General features: G+C 34.4%; 1 pseudogene; it reads right to left on the bottom strand.

Moving 5' to 3' along the window:
- Positions 1-1925: 1925 nt before the first annotated feature.
- Positions 1926-15806, bottom strand: LOC138326936 (heat shock 70 kDa protein 12B-like; annotated as a pseudogene).
- Between the last annotated feature and the right edge of the window lie 2446 nt (positions 15807-18252).

Genomic DNA, 18252 nt, shown 5'->3' on the forward strand with positions numbered 1-18252 from the left:
TGGAATAACATTGACACTTTTATTTTCTTTGGAACTATAGATAAATAACTAACATATTTTGACAATAAGGTGTAATTTCTTTTCCTGGTTTCTTATGAAACAACAATTATAGAACTAAAGAGCAAAGAACAGCTTTATTGAAGATATAAAGAACAAGAATCGACCAAAAAGAACGTCCGGTGAGTGTGGTTTAATTTCAGTAAGTTGATCATAATGCTGATTATTCCGCGTTATCCATGCTATCAATTTGTACTTAAGTCTTGCTTGTCATTTTATTGCATAAACACAAACATGGCGTTGTATAAAAGATAAATATATTTTCTTTCGACTTAACCTGCCAGTAACTAAAATCTACATGAAACTTTGATTTTTATACACATTACAATGTTCTTTTGATGTTTGCACAATTACAAAAAATCGAATGCGGCGGTAACCGACTGTCTGTTTTTTTTTTTTTTTTTTTGTGTAACCTCAGCGTTAATGAAGGTCATCTGTACCGTGACGGATCTATCAAGTCCTTTTGACGTAGGGACCACGGACCCGAGATGTCTCGACATATTGCCACAAGCGCTCCACCTATGGGTCGCGAGTTCGAATCCCATGTGGGGCATGTACTGACCGCTGGTCGGTGGTTTTTCTCCGGGTACTCCGACTTTCCTCCACCAACAAACCTGGCACGTCCTTACATGACCCTGGCTGTTAATAGGACGTTAAACTAATAAAACCCAAACCCTTGACGTGCCAGCATAGCGATTTCAAGTTGTCCTATCTTTGTATGTTCTGGATCTGTCAATATAGATAGGTTCCTTTTTCTGTAGAAACATACATTTCGAATAAAATTGAAATTAGATCGGGGTCTCCAGGATGATAAGATTGCACTACTTGCGGTTGTCCGATACCAACAGAATCAACTACTCGAACATGCATATGTCCTTACATTTTACTCCACCTGACCTAATAAATAATGCTTAGAAATGTCATGAAAGCTTACATCAGCGTTACAAGACTTTTTCACGTAATATGTATATTTACAAATTCTCGACGTAATGGCCCTCGGCTCATGTCCAAAGATGACAGCCCCCTTAATAACTAAATGTCAGACGTCGTGCGTCAGAATCATAAGGACGCTTCGGAAATCTCTTCTTATTTCATCGTGAAGAATGAGGGACTCCAAAAACCCTCTGTACTTCCTGAGAAATGGTGGGAAATATGATAATTAAAAAACGGACAGAAGAACAGACGAACCACGAATGAAAAGAAATTCTATCAAACCCTAACGAAATTCGATTACTTACAACAATGATACAAAGAATCAAGACTGTCATCTGGAAAAATTAAAAGTAATAATAGTTGGTGCTTCTACATCATTAAAAGGATTATGTATCATGTAATGGCAGAATTTGAAGTTTGTAGTTTTACTAGCGACGGTAACCATTCGAAGTATGCTTCAATCATTGAGTGAATTTGAATTCTTAGAGAATATCATATCCGTCGTGATGTTTGTCTGAGCCTCGAGTTTCACAATGTATGTACTATGATTTCGGTTTGCAATTGGTCCAAATAGTGTGAAGTTTTAATTCCACATGTTATCTGAATCACATATCGCATTGGTGTTTTATCGTTTATTTTCAAGAAATATATTCTTACAATGAATATAAGGTAAAATTAAAGTATTCCATTTTACCAAATATTCGTTCCGTAAAACCATTTCTAAAAGAAACAAAACTGTCTAAGAAACTGTGAAATATTTTATTAAGTAAATAAGATAGACTTAAGAATACTAATTAAAACAACATCAATTAACAAAAATCATCTACAGCTTTCACAGTAGATAAAATCATTACTTAATATTCAGATGAATATACTATCAAATCTATAAGTCATGTTTTATTTTCACTTCTAGTCCACTAAACAAAGTTGTATAATCATATTTATATAAGAACTCAGAATTGAATAATTAATGACAAAATATTAAGTGAATAAAACTAAACAAAAAATAGCAAAACTTAAAAGTCCGTATATAGCAGGTCAAAGGTGATATATTGGCATGACTGTTATTTAGAAATACCCATATCTTTATTCTTAATAAGGTATTGTATCAACATGTTATGTAATGAAAGTAACAATATGATAAAACAAATTAGATGTTAGATAAACAATATGGGGAAAAAACAAGTTGATCTTACTAAAATATTTTTTCAAAAGGTTAATAGAAATGGATATAGAATCTACATTATGTATGTATTATTAAAACGGTAAATACCTACAGTATTACCACAAAACCTAAATCGTTGAAAAATATGATGTTATCTTTATATATTATATTAATCGTGACATTATATCTTAGCATTGATAGTAATTTTTTTGTTTCATTTTAGAATATTTTATTGTCAGATGTTAAGCACAATGGAAGTCCAAATTATCTATTTAACCCAAACAACAGCTGGGGACCCGATTTTGAATGAAATCGTGGTATTCAAGTCATCAGAGGTTGGTCATATTACAGTCATCTCAACAATGACAAACATACATGTCAATAACATTTGCATTTCAGCGTTTTACAGCATTTTAACTATTTTCATAATTATTATTATCTATTTTAACATACTACACTTATGTCCTTGATAGAAAGGGTACACAATTCTTTTCGAGGGAAAAAGGTCATTCGGTAACAGCGGTTTGAGCTATCCGGAGGTTCGTCATTTTAAATATATAGGGCATAAGTTGGACCATGCGATCAATTCGACGGATGGAGGTATTTATGGAATGTTAGTTTGAGGAGCTATACTGTATTAGCTACATACAAAAATGTTATATCTTCACATAAAATGTCTGGTGCAAAAAGCGTTTATATTTGTTACCGCTTCAAATGTCCGTTTGTAGTGTTCTACACTGATGTCGCTACAAAAAATCGAACGCCACGGTAACCGACTCCCCAGTATTTTCGTTTGTAGCTTCGATTTCGAGCTCTGTCTTACTGAAGGTCATCTGTACCCAGACAGACCTGTCTCGACCTTTAGATGTATCTGGCATATCGATCCTGAACTGTCCTATCTTTGTACATTCTGGATCTGTCACATACATCGGGTTCCTCCTTTTTGGAGATGTACACCCCGAACTTCATACCAGTTTGATCAGGTCTTCCAGGATTGTACGACTGTTTAACCTGTGGTTCACCAATGTTAATAGAATCTCCCTCCCGTACATGCACATCGAATATGTCCTCGCATCTTGCTATTCCAATTGAGTCAACGACACGCTTAGAAATGTCATGCAAGTCTTCATCAAATATAACTCTCGTATCTACCCCGTAAGTGTACTTACAAACTATCGACATGATCGCCCTTAGTTCGTGCCCGAAGATAACAGCTCCCTTGAGAACTGCTTGCCCTGCATCTTGTGGCACAATCATTCGGAGATCTAGAAAGTTTTTCTTTATTTCATCCTGAGGGACGGGCGACTCCGAAAATCCTCCTACCATTAGGATGCTTGACACCCCTCTAGCTGAAGGCTCTCTTAAAAGATTCTTCAAATGGTCTACGATATGCCTTGCTGGGTCCTTGAAGAGTTCTTTTGCTCTATCGCCGCTCATCCTCAGCTTATCCTTAACACGAGAAATGGTCCCTTTGAAATTCGGCTTTGATTTCAAAATGGTTGCAAAATCCTGGCCATTCTCATCTCTACAAGCATAATCCATACTTGGTGGAACCTTGAAGGTAACTTTTTCATCAGAACGAGCGTTGGGTTTAATTATCGCTTTTTCACTTCGAAATCGCGGAAGAACTCGACCATGTCTGTTTTGTTATTTTTTAATGAATCGTTGAAATGCGCAATTGCCAATGATTTCTGATAGAAGTTGGAAGGCGTGGTCCACTTTGGTACCTCCCCAGTCTCCACCATTGGCCTTGTGGATTTCCTTTAGTGATCCATCCCGCTGTACCTCATGTACCGTGATGTCTATCGTACCACCTAGAAATATATTTGTGTTTGTCATAAACCATTATACTTCAAAAACTATATTGTACAATAAAAGTACAAATTGATAACACGTTGTTTGTCATAAGCCACATAATAAAATACACGTAGTTTTTGCATTTGCATATGGCATGTTTTGTGTGGTTAGAGCGAGCATCAAAATACAATTTTGCATCCGGGCCCCAAATCTACAGTCATAGTTATGTAAATAACATAAAGCTATGAAATGCTATAAAGGGCTCTAAAACATTTCTGTGAGTTGAAACTTAGATCACAATCCAAATGACAATTTGACGCTTTCTCATCGCTCTTGTTTTGTAAAACACCAAATAGCACTTTGAAAATATCCACAGCCTACCGTCACATGATGAAAACTATGCATTCCCAAATTGTGCTTTGTTTAAAAGACATTTTGCCATAACAACATTCTCCATCATTCAGACCTCTGGTAAATATATGTATTGAATGGGATCGGCGGAAAGGAAATATTTATTGTGTACAAACCTTTATGCATCTACAAACTGGCACAAGAATAACACGACGATAAATATGAATGTAAATGACCAACCTAAAGTAGGCTTACTGAGAATTTATTGGGTTAACAAAAAGCGCCGCCCCTTCAACAAACAAAATTCTAGTTAGCTTAAAACATGGGATCTACAGGTTTTTCTTCTTTTTGTTTAAAAGTCAGACAAAAATGTCTCTGAAGTTTGCTGTAATCTCCAAAGTCCAATATCGCTGACTGATGAGAGGGGTTTCAGCAGCATCCAACAAAATAATTGACCAATCAGCCCGCGAAAAAGGGGGAAGCGCCCGATTTACTACGAGGAATAACTAAACCTGCTAAACCTACATGTAAACAAACTTTTAAAAACAATAATGTTTAAAACTATTACTACATTAGTTTGCAACAATAACACCCTAGACATATAATGAATCCATGATACAAATAAGAAGAGTATGGAGTGAATACTTATATAATCATAAGTCTTAAAAATGTCATGGTAAAAAGGTTAATACCAAGATATGGTTAAGTTATGAAACAAATACATGTGTATGTAATAAAGGATTCATAAACGTTATAAACGTTCATACCCCAATTACTTAATATTCCAATTTTAGACACCGACGCTGACCCCGGAACATGTTAGATTGTGGTGTATTCTTAAGAACATAGATGTCATCATTTAATCAACAAATCTCCATTAATCGTATTTGAGTAGATTAATAGATATGAGATCCCAGAGGGAAATTGGCGACCACCAAAGATTGATATATGTTTGACCATTGACAGATGAATCCTTTCTCTACTTTTCAAATTTCAACTATCAAAATCCAAGATGGTGGCCTCTCACCAATCTTGTTGACCGATCGTTTCCAAAATGCACGATGCACAACTAGGACCCAACATATGTGATGTTGAGACATATCACTGCAGTACTTTCTGAGAAATAGCAGTAACAATTTTTTACTATCAACATTCAAGATGGCTACCTGGCGGTCATCTTGTTGGCCGATCGGTCCCAAAACGCAGTATGCACAGCTAGGGCTAAGGGACACATACATATGGAATTCGAGAACGATCCCTTCAGTTCTTTCTGAGAAGTAGCAGTAACAACCTTCAATTACCAAAATCCAAGATGGCTGGCTGGCAGACGTCTTGTCGACCGACCGGTCCCAAAACGTCATATGCACAACTAGGGCCCTAGGGTAACCTACATATGAAATTTGAGAATGATCCATTAAATACTTTCTGAGAAATGGCGATAACAATCTTTAACTATGAAAATCCAAGATGGCTGTCTGTCGGCCATCTTGTTGACTGATCGGTCTCAAAAGACAATCCCTAGGGTAACCTACACATGGAATTTGAGAATGATCCATTCTGTACTTTCTGAGAAATATCGATAACAATATTTAACTTTCAAAATCGAAGAGGGCTGCCTGACAGCCATCTTGTTGTTCGATCGCTCCCAAAACGCAATATCCATGGGACGGCCTAACGTATTTATTCGTAATTATTCATTTGCCCCATTTCATGCACCCTTCTGGAGCCCCACTGAGACCGTTGAAAACTTAATACTAGTTTTTTCTGAAAAGGAGATGTTCATCCCTATATTGCATGTCAATATTGATTCGGTCATTGCATTAGTGACGTCACAAATCACCTTTGAACATGCCCAAATATGTCAAAAAATGAGGTCTGAAATCCGGATTTTAATGTGTGCCCGGAAACCTGTCGCTGTGAGCTTAATTATCAAGATACAGACATGCAGATGGTCTTAAACGATAGAAGAGATATCACAGTAAGAGAAAATAGAGAGAAAGGGAAAAGGAAGGGGGGAAATAGCACCGATTTAAAAAAAAAAAGGTCCCACGCGCAGGTTTCTGCCTCCCATGACCCGTGCGTGGTGACCTTTAGGGGACTTCTGGTGACTGTTTTTGCTTGTTTGTAGTGTGTACTGTTTGTTATCATCGTGAAAATGGCATTAAACCGAAATCTAGATGCAAACTGCTTTCATAGATGGCATTTGTTATAACCTACTATCAAAATTGAGTCAAGTTCGAATCCTGCCGGCCCTCGAAAGGATATCCACAACTACGGCCCTAGGGTAACCTACATATGAATTTTGAGAATGATCCCTTCAGTACTTTCTTAGAATACTTTCTTAGAAATAGCAAAAACAATAATTGTTAAAGGACGTACGGACGGAAGTACGGACCACGAACGAAAAGCAATTTGATTATCCCACCATCTTATGATAGTTGGCTAAAAATAAACTTACATTAATATATGATTTGAATAAAAAAAACTGTATACCATTTAAGTGCAGAATATACCCAGTTTACTCAAGATTCTGATACATGTTAACGTTCCTTATGATCATAGGAAATAAATTATCAAAAGATAAGTAATATATTCCTTTATTTCCGAAAAATACGCACTTTTTACCTCTCTCGACGTAGTCCGATTGCAATTTTTATGCAATGTTTGTCTTTCGTCAACGATTTCAGTTATTGTGATGCATGTAGGAAATAATTGATTAAATTTAAAGATATGTTGCTAAGCTTGAGTTGAAAAGATTATTGTAGCAGTAACTTGATTACTTAGCGAGTAATTAGGATTAGGGAAAAATTGTCTGTTGCTATTTATAGAATCTACACAGACATGTATACACTCATCAATGTGTAAGGAGGAAACAAGTGATTAAATACATCAAAAGATGGTATGATAAACATTCTGTTAACATAAACCTGATTAATTAGCGAGTAATAAGAGAAATTTTAATTTGTGATAATGAACTATAAATAGACTCTTTATAGTCAACGAATGAAGCAGGTGTTAGCTATAATGGGTCCCCATGAAGGATTCGTGTAACCGCAATGGTGCCCGATCGTCGTACAATGACTACTGACATGATTTCCGCCCAAACAACGATTCAGTTGATAATTTATTTTATAAGCTTACTACGTTCATTAACATCATGATCAGAAATGTTAATGTATGTACTCATAGTTTGTATCAAAAATCTTTACGGTGTCATATCATATGCGGGGTCGTGCGGTCGTCCAATATGTATATCCCTGCGGTAAATATTAGATAAAAGATAAAACGTGAGTCATCTTCAAACCTCCATTTTCCCTACATGCAATTAGAGTGTCCCGTTTGACTTAAAGCTCCATATAAAACCAAACAAAATCTTATTTATTTTAGTAAGAAAATATTTTGACGAGTTTGAAAGTGTGGAAAACAAAAGTACAAATTTGTTTAATATGAGTGTTTTTTATGAGAGAAGTATGTCTAATTGCAATAAGTTCGCGACAAGTCCAGTATCTTAGAAGTTTGTTTATCTGACAGAGTTTGCTATCATGATTTATTTGTTCAATTGTTTCAAGATTTAATGAGAACACTATACCTTTGCAGAAGACCAGTTTACATTCAAATCAGAGCATATTCTTTCACGGGAGTATTTTTATTACCTATCTACGTAAAGAATATGACTTGTAACATCGATATTTTCGTCCAAAAGGCAAAATTTATCCAAAACATACCCGAAACAGTAATTTCAAAGCTCATTTATTTATTTAGTTATTTATTTTTAACATAAAAGTTTATTCATAATAGGCATGTAATTATTATACATTTAGTGTCCTCTCACAGAAGGAGATCCATTCATCATTCCCACTTTCATACATAACTAGGCCTAGAACCTACAGATTTATGTCGTGATACCTTATATTAAGGGAGGTAACTCTTAATACCACCCGGAAGTCAGTAATTTCACGCGAAGCACAGTATCCACATGTTGGCGTCTACACGTGGTCCACTAAGCTAGATATAGTCTACACTTGGTTGGTAAAGATAAACAGTTGTCTACTATTTCAGGTAAGTGAACTGCTTAAAGATGCTCAACCGCCGACAGAGCATAAATGATATTCATCATTTGAACAATAATTGGTGTTTAATCCTGTATATATATGCCTAATTAACACAAAAATTAATATAAAATAATTTATTTCGCCCTTGATGCGTCCGCAATCAGTACTTCATTCCATATAGGATATAGTGCCACGGAATTTTTTCGGGATGCAATTAATTATTTTTTGTATTCTTAACTTGAAGTAAAATTAGAAGCTCAAACTTTTCAATGGTGGCAATGGTGTAAAGTAAGTATTTTTTGTAACTGAAGAAAAATACTAAATCGTCTGCTCCTGTTTTTTGATAGTGGAAAATATACCATTTGTCTGCGGTGGAGCATCTTTAATTTATATTATTATAAAAAGACCCTTTCTCCAAAATACATTTTTGTATTGTTATTACCATTTTCTAGCACAGGGTCCTGGGAGTCTAGTAAGCTTACACTCTAGCCCTGGCTGCTCTCTACATGTAAATAAATATTTTACATCGATTGAGAAACAAGTTTATACAACTTATGTAAATCACTCTCGATTGCCCGGATATAAGCGCGCGAGGGGTCTTAGTGTGGGAGGAAACCGGAGTGCCGGAGAAAACCCACGTGATCGGGCAGGTGACCTCTGACCTTTTCACGTCCGTGCCGGGGATCGAACCCCGGCCGGCTAGGTGAAATAGGCGAGTGGCTTAACCACTACACCACCCGATAAATAAATCTTTCATACTCCAGCAGTTTAAGATACAAAGTTACAAACTACCGGTAAATTGTAATTTAAATAGTTTTCTACGTTAATATCCTGTACATTTTATACCAATTAATGTAAACAAAAGTACTTCACATTGAATGTTTACACATTGTCATACATGTACATGCAACTAAATGTAGTTCATATGAAATAATACAAAATCATATTCAGTTTAAAATCAAATGTAATTGACACTATAAATTATTTTGATTTGCTATTATTTCTTTTCAGCAACAGTTGGATTTATTCTAAAAAGTGCCTGTTGAAGCTATGTCGATGCTGTTTTTGTGTTATTTCAAGTGATCCATTGTCATTGGAATGTATTTTTTAAAGAAGTTAGTGTTGTTGATACTACAGACGAAGATCGGTGTATATCAAGTGGATATTCAAAATTGCAGCTGAACAATTAGATTATTACTTTGTATCACAATGTATTCTAATTATAATAGACCACGTTGAATGAAATTCTTAGAATAAAATGTCATGTCTGCTATAAACATACTATATATGTCAAGATTGTTTTGCCTTTTGTCAATTTTTCCGGTTTCATCAAATAATTTTTTTATTTGTATTATATTACTGTCGATCCAATTTTTAACAATAATAGATTTACCCCCGTAAGTAATGCTGGAGTTACCCCATATTATCTCATTATGCACGTATGTTGGTGAAGCATTTCGCTCTTGTGATCTAAATTTAATCCAAGACTGTAGTATTTTTTTTATAAAAAGCTGGGATCTCTTCAATATCATGTATCTTTTTAAGTGATTTGATATTCATCTGAATATTAGTGAATTTTTACCAAATTTATCATAATAGAGTTTAGGTATTATTGTCCAGTTCGAAAAAGTATTTTTTGTGTCAAATAGTCTGTTCACTCATGTAATCCTGAGCATTTCTGTATGCGTTTCAATATCTCTTATGTTCAAATCCCATTATCTTTTTCATTTATCAGTTCATTTCACTTAATTTTGTCTGGTTTATCATCCCATAGATATCCAAATATTATTTTTTCCAGTGTCTTTATTTGATATTTATTTATATGTTGAACTGTTGCCAGGAGGTTATTTTAGGTATGATTAATGCATTTATTATAGTAGCTTTTCCAATTAGTGTCATTTTTTCTTTTTTCCAGTTTTTTATGAGATAATTGATAGCATTTATATTTTTTTCCCAATTCATTTGCTCTCTACTTCTTTATTTTTAAAGTTGTATTGCTGCTTATTTCACTGAAACGATATGTAACTTAAACATTTGATATTTAAACATTGACATGTAACTTGATGATTTGGCTCCCCAAAAGCATATGTCGGCTATAAGAGAGCCGAAATCTAGGAATCATATATTCCTGGTTTTGAATAAAGCGCCTTCAATCACCGCCATGTTCAGTGACTTCGGGTTTTGTCGGATTCCTTATCGTATCACGTGACTGACGTTCGACACGACCTGCACGTGGTGAGCCAGGTAACTAGCGTAAGCACACATGTGTTTGTTTACGTTTTCCTTCTGGCCTATATGAGCAAATCATGCTAGTATAATGTCCACATATTGAGTATTTGAAAACATCCAATTTACACATTACCGTAAAATCTTGTGTGTATCAAATATTTTAATGTGCGAGCATTATTTTCTTTGTAGACCACATATTTTGTTTATGAAAAATTGTTGATATTTTTTCTTGGTTTTACAACTCTCGTTTTACTTCGAGATTGTCGCGACGATGTTCGGAAGAGTTCGGAATGATTCGGCATCTTTCGAGCCTATTTTTACGTGTACACGTTAAAAAGATTTTTTAGTTTTATAATTAAAGATACTTCCAGTGCTGCAACTTTATAAAAAGTGGTAAAATTAGAAAGTTTAAACCTCAGGCAGACGGAGAAAAATTTGTATAACACTTAAACAGTTTTCACTATGACCAAAAGAGCGAAAGTTATAGACCATACAACTTTAACACCAAAAATCACACCTAGAGACTTGATGTTTTCTCTTGTCATCTTTATACCATAAACCTCTTTTTGTTCTTGTCTTACCAAGCCAAAGACCTTATGATTTTTCTTTATTAAGCTCAAGCCCAGAATGTATACCAAAGTTCTCAATTTCTTTTATTGCTTCTTTTATATCACTCGATTTTACAAATAATGTTGTATTATCTGCTAATTGGGAAATTTTCATTATTTTTCTTTTAAATTTTAACCCCTTTGATGTTTTGGTTTTCTCTTATATTTATTGCCATAATTTCAACTGCAATCACAAAGATCAAACAACCCAATGGACAGCCTTGTCTTATTCCTCGTGAGATTTTATATGTATCAGATACATAATTATTGTTGGAAATACACCCGTATATATCATAGTACAGTGTCTGTACCCAAGAGATAAAAGATTTTCCAAAACCAATTTTTTCTAAAGCTTCTAGCATGAATACCCATTCAATAGTATCAAAGGCCTTTTTAAAATCTAAAAATAAAATTGCGCTATCTGTTCCAAATTTTTCAGCATAGTCTATCACATCTTGTATTTGTCGTATATTAAACCCAATAAACCTATTTTTGATGTAACCATTTTGATCTGTATGTATAACTTTAGGCATTATTTTTTTCAATCTTTGAACTTATACAAATGCTGCAATTTTATAGTCTATATTTAGTAAGTTGATCGGTCTCCAATTTTGTAATGAAGTTTCATCACCCTTTTTGTATATTAAAGAAAGTAAACCTATTTTTTGTGACTCTGACATTTCTCCTGCATAATACCCTTCATTTAAGGCGTTGATTACATCATCTCCAATAATACTCCAGAAATGCTCGTAGAATTCTACTGTTAGACCGTCTAAACCGGGGCTTTTATTTTTTTCATATTTTTGATAGCATGTGTACATTCAGATTTTGTTAGGGGTCCATCACAAATAGCCTTTTCCGATTCATTTAGGGTGTTTTGACAATTTGTATTTCTGAGATATTGCTTTATGGATTCTACATTAGGATTTTTACTTTTGTATAGGTCCTCGTAAAACAGACGAATAACATCCAGGATTTTAGTCTTTTTCGTTACTAATTTATTATTCTTGTCTTTAACCTTATGTATAACTTTTTAAGCTTGTCTTTGTTTTTCTAAGCCTAAAAAGTATTTATTTGGTTTCTCTCCCTTTTTTATGTATTGACATCTTGACCTAATTTGTTCACCCTGTGCTTTGTGTTCATAATATTCTTCTATTTCTTTTTCCAATATAAGGATTTGCTCTTCATTTTCTTTTTCTGATTTACTTTCATTTTTTTCATGAACCATTTTAAGTTTTTCTTCAAGGTATATAACTTTATCCTTCCTCTGTTTACTTAAATTTTTACAGTAACCAATTGTTGCTTCTTTAATTAGAATTTTTATATAATCCCATGTTTGCCTTTTATTTAGCTTACTCCTTCCACATTCTTTTTTCGCATTTACAATTACATTTTTAATTTTTTTTCAGTAAAGTTTATGTCTTTTAGCACACTGTTGTTCATTTTCCAAATTCCCTTTCCGCGTGTTTCGCCTACATTTATCAGTTTTATTGATATAGCCATATGATCAGTTGAGCGTATCTGAGCTGGTCTTATATCACAGGAGTTAATTCTATTTAAGAAATCTTTTGCTATAAGCCAGTAATCTATCCTGCTTGCTTCTTTTCCATTTTTTCTTCTCCAACTGTATTGTATTGTATTTGAATGTTTACTTCGCCATATATCAATGAGGGTAAATGATTTAATTAGATCCGTCAGACCAAACACCGGTTTTCTATTTTTGATATTATTTGTTTTTCAGTCAATTGGTTTCAGAGTTTCATTGAAATCTCCCCCAATGATATTTATTCCAACACTTAATTCATTTAAACTTTTCTTTTAATTTTTTTAAAAATGCATTTCGTTTTATCGGCTCATTTGGTGCATAAACATTTGTTAATGTATATGTGTTATTATTTATTTTCAAGATTAACATCAAAATCCTACCATCTTCAGACTTAAATTGATCTATCAAATTATAATGCACATTTTTATTAATATAAATTGAAACTCCTCTACTATCGCTTTTCCCAATACTATTATAGATGTGTCCATCATATGTTTGTTCTATCAAGGGAAATAACTCTAGAGTATAATGTGTTTCTTGTAGAAAAATTATGTCACATTTCTGTTGTTTAATATATTGTAATAGACGTTCTCTTTTAGATGAGTCTCTCAATCCCTGTGCATTCAAAGAGATAAGATGGAAATTTTCTATACCATTCATATCTTTATATATATATATATATATTTTTATACTGTTAAAATGTATCTCTATTTTACATAAAATGTAAGCTCATTTATTTATAAATATCAACTTAAACAGACGCGGCCGTAAACATTACACTGTATCACATTGTTTGTTTCCAAAATGCGAATTCAAATCTCGGATAATGTCCTCCTTTCCAGCCAATCTGTGAGCGGCTTACAGTGTTATGTCAGAAATAGACTCCAACTACAAAACTCATTTTTGTTACACTGAGATGAATTATATCCACAAATAGCTTATGTTATTCTATACGAAAACACTTATTGTGTGAGAAAAGTGATTTTGTGGGACAAAATCAATTTTGTATTTTTGTATTCACAAAATCCAATTTTGTACCAAAAAAGCTGCCTAACAAAATTGACTTTTGTCAGACTACGTGTCGGTTTTAGTCTTTTCAACAAATCAATAATTTATCTAGTTGAAGTCATCCAATTTATAACCCATGCACGTTCTATTGTGTCAACATAGTAGTTTCTTTTCCGTAACTTTAAATTTCCCTCTTCATCGTCGCCATTTTTTCATAGTATGCAAATCGCATCAAATTTCGACGAATTGCTATATTTGGGTAGATAAATACTTCATTTGTTGAAAACACCTAGGTAAGTGGCGCCTCTCGGTGGTCAGTCGGAATAGGAGATGACCTGGCACAATACCAAACAGCGCCGGCGAGTTCCAGCTTTTGATATAGCACCGCGCTCGGGCCAAAAACCAGACATATATTTGTCATAATGTCTAAGTCTGGTGTTGGGACCAGAATGTCTCGGGCAAATATATCATTTAGTGAAATATTTCTGTCAAGTTAAAGTAAAATTAATCTGACTTATTTTCAAAAAATGTTGATCTGAAATCAGTTTTGTTAAACAAGTTCCATTCTTTCCACAAAATTGAGTTTTGTGTACAAAATTTCAAGTGTCCCATTTGGCGCCCAACTAGTGTGATATGAAGGTTTATTCTCCCTTAGATATAATATTTCCCCAAGACAAACCCTCGGAAAATATTACACCTTCTGGTAAATAAATGTTCACACTGCCACCAGGGCCATTAGTGCTTAATGCTTTCCATCTATATACCTACCTCCAGCGTCTAAAACGACGTACTTTGACCGGAAGTAAGTGCTTTAATTCCACATCCTCCTCTCCGTTCTAGAGGGAGGTACTTGCAGTAAAAAGATGCAGCTTCCGGTTCCAGGGCTATTTTTAGACGATTCCCTCTAATACCAGCCTTGAAACAAAGACAGAATTATTTTTTATATTTCTATTTTGAGGGATGATATTTTTGTGATTTCCTAGGAAGTAATTAGTCATTAATAATTTGTTTCAAAATGTCAAAGCAACGAAAACACAGAAGACAAAATGTCTGTTTTACTTTGGAATATATTTATTACGTGAATTAATGCTTACCGCCTCAGCAGCTTCCCGCATAAACTGTTCTGAGGCGTCAGACCAGATAGCCGGGACAGTGAGGACCCAGAGGATATCTGTGGGCTTTATGCCTGTCATCTGTTTATCACATGTATCCATCATATGGTCCTTGAGATACTTGATGGCTGCTGTAAACACCTTGATCGCCCGCATTGACTGGCCCTGGTCGTCTTCAATCGTAAAGCTTCTGTGTAAGCGCTGAATGATAATAGGCCATGAGCTAGGAGGGTCCCAAATGCACCCCCCCCCCAAAAAAAAAAAAAAAAAAAAAAAAAAAAAACAACTTCGAACCAATATTTATATCTCACTTGTCGACTTCATTGATTGAAAAATGTCAATATTATGACTATTTTTTCAAATTTTAATGAAATTCTAGATGGCGGCCATCTTTACGACATCAAAGCCGGAAGTTCGTCCCAACTAATAAATGTTAACATTTTGATTTGAGATCATTGGGTCATAAAGTTCGGAAAAAATATTTATTCGGAGGTTTGGGGTGATGGGGTTGCATGTGGGACCCTCCTAGCCCATGGCATATAATACACATGTTTTAATTTTATAAACGATAGGATATTTACATACGAAAATAATGTATTAACAAACGAAGGTTCATCGGTTGAGAAATAAATCTACTTGCGTTGTTTTCGTAAAGTGTCATTTTAAATCGTCGGAAGTAACGCCATCCATTTTCTTCCTCGTCTAGAGCCAGATCAGAATACTTGTCTTCAGCCTCATATCCAAAGGAATGGAATGTTCCGTTAGGCTCAAAAAGAACACACACGTGGTTGTTTAGACATTAGTTCCCCTGATCCCGCTGTCCAGGTGTTGGCGGAAACTTTCAATGGGTCCCGCTTATAATCATTTAGAGAAGAGAATGCGTACCCCGAGTACGTGGTTCCGAAGTCAATGGCAGCAACCAGTAGATATTCTGAGGAAGCCATGTTGGATTTTCTGAAGGAAAAAAAAATCAATTCAATTCGGTTTATTAAGGATGTATTCCTCTGCGGTTTCAGTCACGTTAAAGTCTCATTTCGACATAAATCAAAGAAACTTTTTCACACATTTCAATCTTCTTCTCAAGTTTGACCAGTGCGATTATGCTGAAACTTGCATGAAATGGTCCTGACATGGTCCCGACAAAGTGTTGTTATTTTTTCGGTTCGATCCGAAATCTAAGATGGCCGCCACAGCCGCCATCTTGAAAACACATTTTGAACATCTTCTCAAGTTTCAAACGTGCATGAAATAATCCTGACATGGTCCCGACAAAGTGTTGTTTATTTTTCGGGTTGATCTGAAATCCAAGATGGCTGCCAAAGCCTAAAAACACATTTTGAACTTCTTTCAAGTTTTACCGGTTGTGATTTGGCTGAAACTTGCATGAAATGATCCAGACATGGTCCCAGTACAAAGATTATTGACTTTTACATCTCTGGTTGATCCCAAATCGAAGATGGCTAACATGACACTATATCTAATTAATTTCCTATATGTTAAGGCCTTTGGGCCTCTTGTTTGAAATAAAATTTGTTTGAAAGGAAATTGAAAATGATCATGACATGGTCCTGACAACGTGAACACCATATATAATTAATTTTACTATTGCCAAGATAGTCAGATGACCGTTAATGCCCTTTGGGCCTAATGTTAACTTAAATCATCACTGCACACCAGCTTTTTTTCGTATCGTATTTTCTTTCAGTAAATCTTTACTAGGTGCGTGGTAATTAAATATAGTGAACACGATTATTGTGTGAAATTTTATGCACTTTTGTCAATTTTTACATTTAATGGTATTTTAACACTTTTATTTTTCACTTTGAAAATATTGAAAAATAACAAATATTTTATATTGGGCAAAACACGAAACACAAGGGCCTCCCATTTTCTGCCCATATCTAGAAAAAAACAACCTTTCCCCAATTGATATACAATTTTTTTTTATAAGTTTAATACCAGAACTTTTTTCAATAAAGGGTTAAATTTGGCTAAAAAAAAAATGGAAACTGGAAAATAAATTCTGCAAACATCCATCCATACTAAACACCTCATTAGGAAATGATGGCTTTACTCTCTTATGTATATGGTCAAAACGGCAAAATTCCCATGAAATCCAATAATTTTGTCAACTAGGTATCTTTGAGTGACAATTGCTCAAAAAGAGCACACTGCCATAATTTTTTCTTTCATTTTGTATAGTATGAACTCCTATTTCCACAAATTTATTTGAGAAAAAAAAAAAGTTCAATTCAAGAAAATATTGACTTCTCATATGAGTACATCCTTAAGTAATTCAAGTTTATTAGTATGTGAAAGGTGAAATAAAATTAATATGCTCTGGATCCGTGCTTGATAAATCGCTATTAACATACAGATTAAATGGTCAAAACCGGTTATTGTCTGATCCGGATCCCTGTCTATTCTGATTTAAGAGCTACTCAAGTACCAACTTGATCAACTGTACCTCATGTTATTACTACTGGTCCTGATGACATTCGGTTACGACCGTACGACATTATAAAAGTTTAAGATCGAAGCAATTACCAGCATTGATCAACTACGAGAGACCCAGTCGGGCATTAATGGTAACTAGATTCTGTCCCCCAGAATCTGTCTCAAAATGTTTTGACTCCATGTACCCATCAGCACATTTGTCAGTCAGGACTGCATTGGGTTTATGTATATCTATCAAAAAGAACGAATGTCATAAAATCTAAAATTGGTAAAATTACACCGCAAAACTTGCATATCAATCGTTCGTCCTTTCAATCTATAAATGGTATTACCGTTAATTGGGATATTTTGGGATGTGGTTAAATTTTGGCTTATTTGGCGTTGGCATGAAAGCTCTAAAATTTAACACACAAGGATTTGGCTACGTATTCAGTTATTTGTATATATGACGATCAGTACATTTATATGTCATTTATTAGGTATGTGAACTTGTGCTCTCGGGTAAATTATTTGATCGCGTTACATAAACATACACTTCTGGTATGTGCTGTCAACCTGAGAAAAACGTTACCTGTGCGAGTCTTTCTTTTTTAGCTAACATGAAATAAAAATTAGATGTGTGCCTATTAATCATTTTATTTGGATACCAATATTTCAGGGTTTGTGTTTATATTGATAAAGCTTCATACCTAACAATTAGGTTTTTCATTGTTGCTGGATCTATATATATTTCAATTTTCACTGAGGTTGGACTCAATGAAACTACTTAAAAAATCCGGTTTTATTTTACGCATGAACTTGGATATCTTAACATCGGTTTTCGCGCAAGAAAATATTTTATCTAGACCTACCTTTTCCTAAGAAGCTTCCTACTAGGCCCTAGGCATAGATCTAAACAGCGATGGCTTAAAAGATGCAAATATTCCGGACATATTTT

The sequence above is a fragment of the Argopecten irradians genome, chromosome 7 (genome assembly GCF_041381155.1).
Source record: "Argopecten irradians isolate NY chromosome 7, Ai_NY, whole genome shotgun sequence".
Lineage (NCBI taxonomy): Eukaryota > Metazoa > Mollusca > Bivalvia > Pectinida > Pectinidae > Argopecten > Argopecten irradians.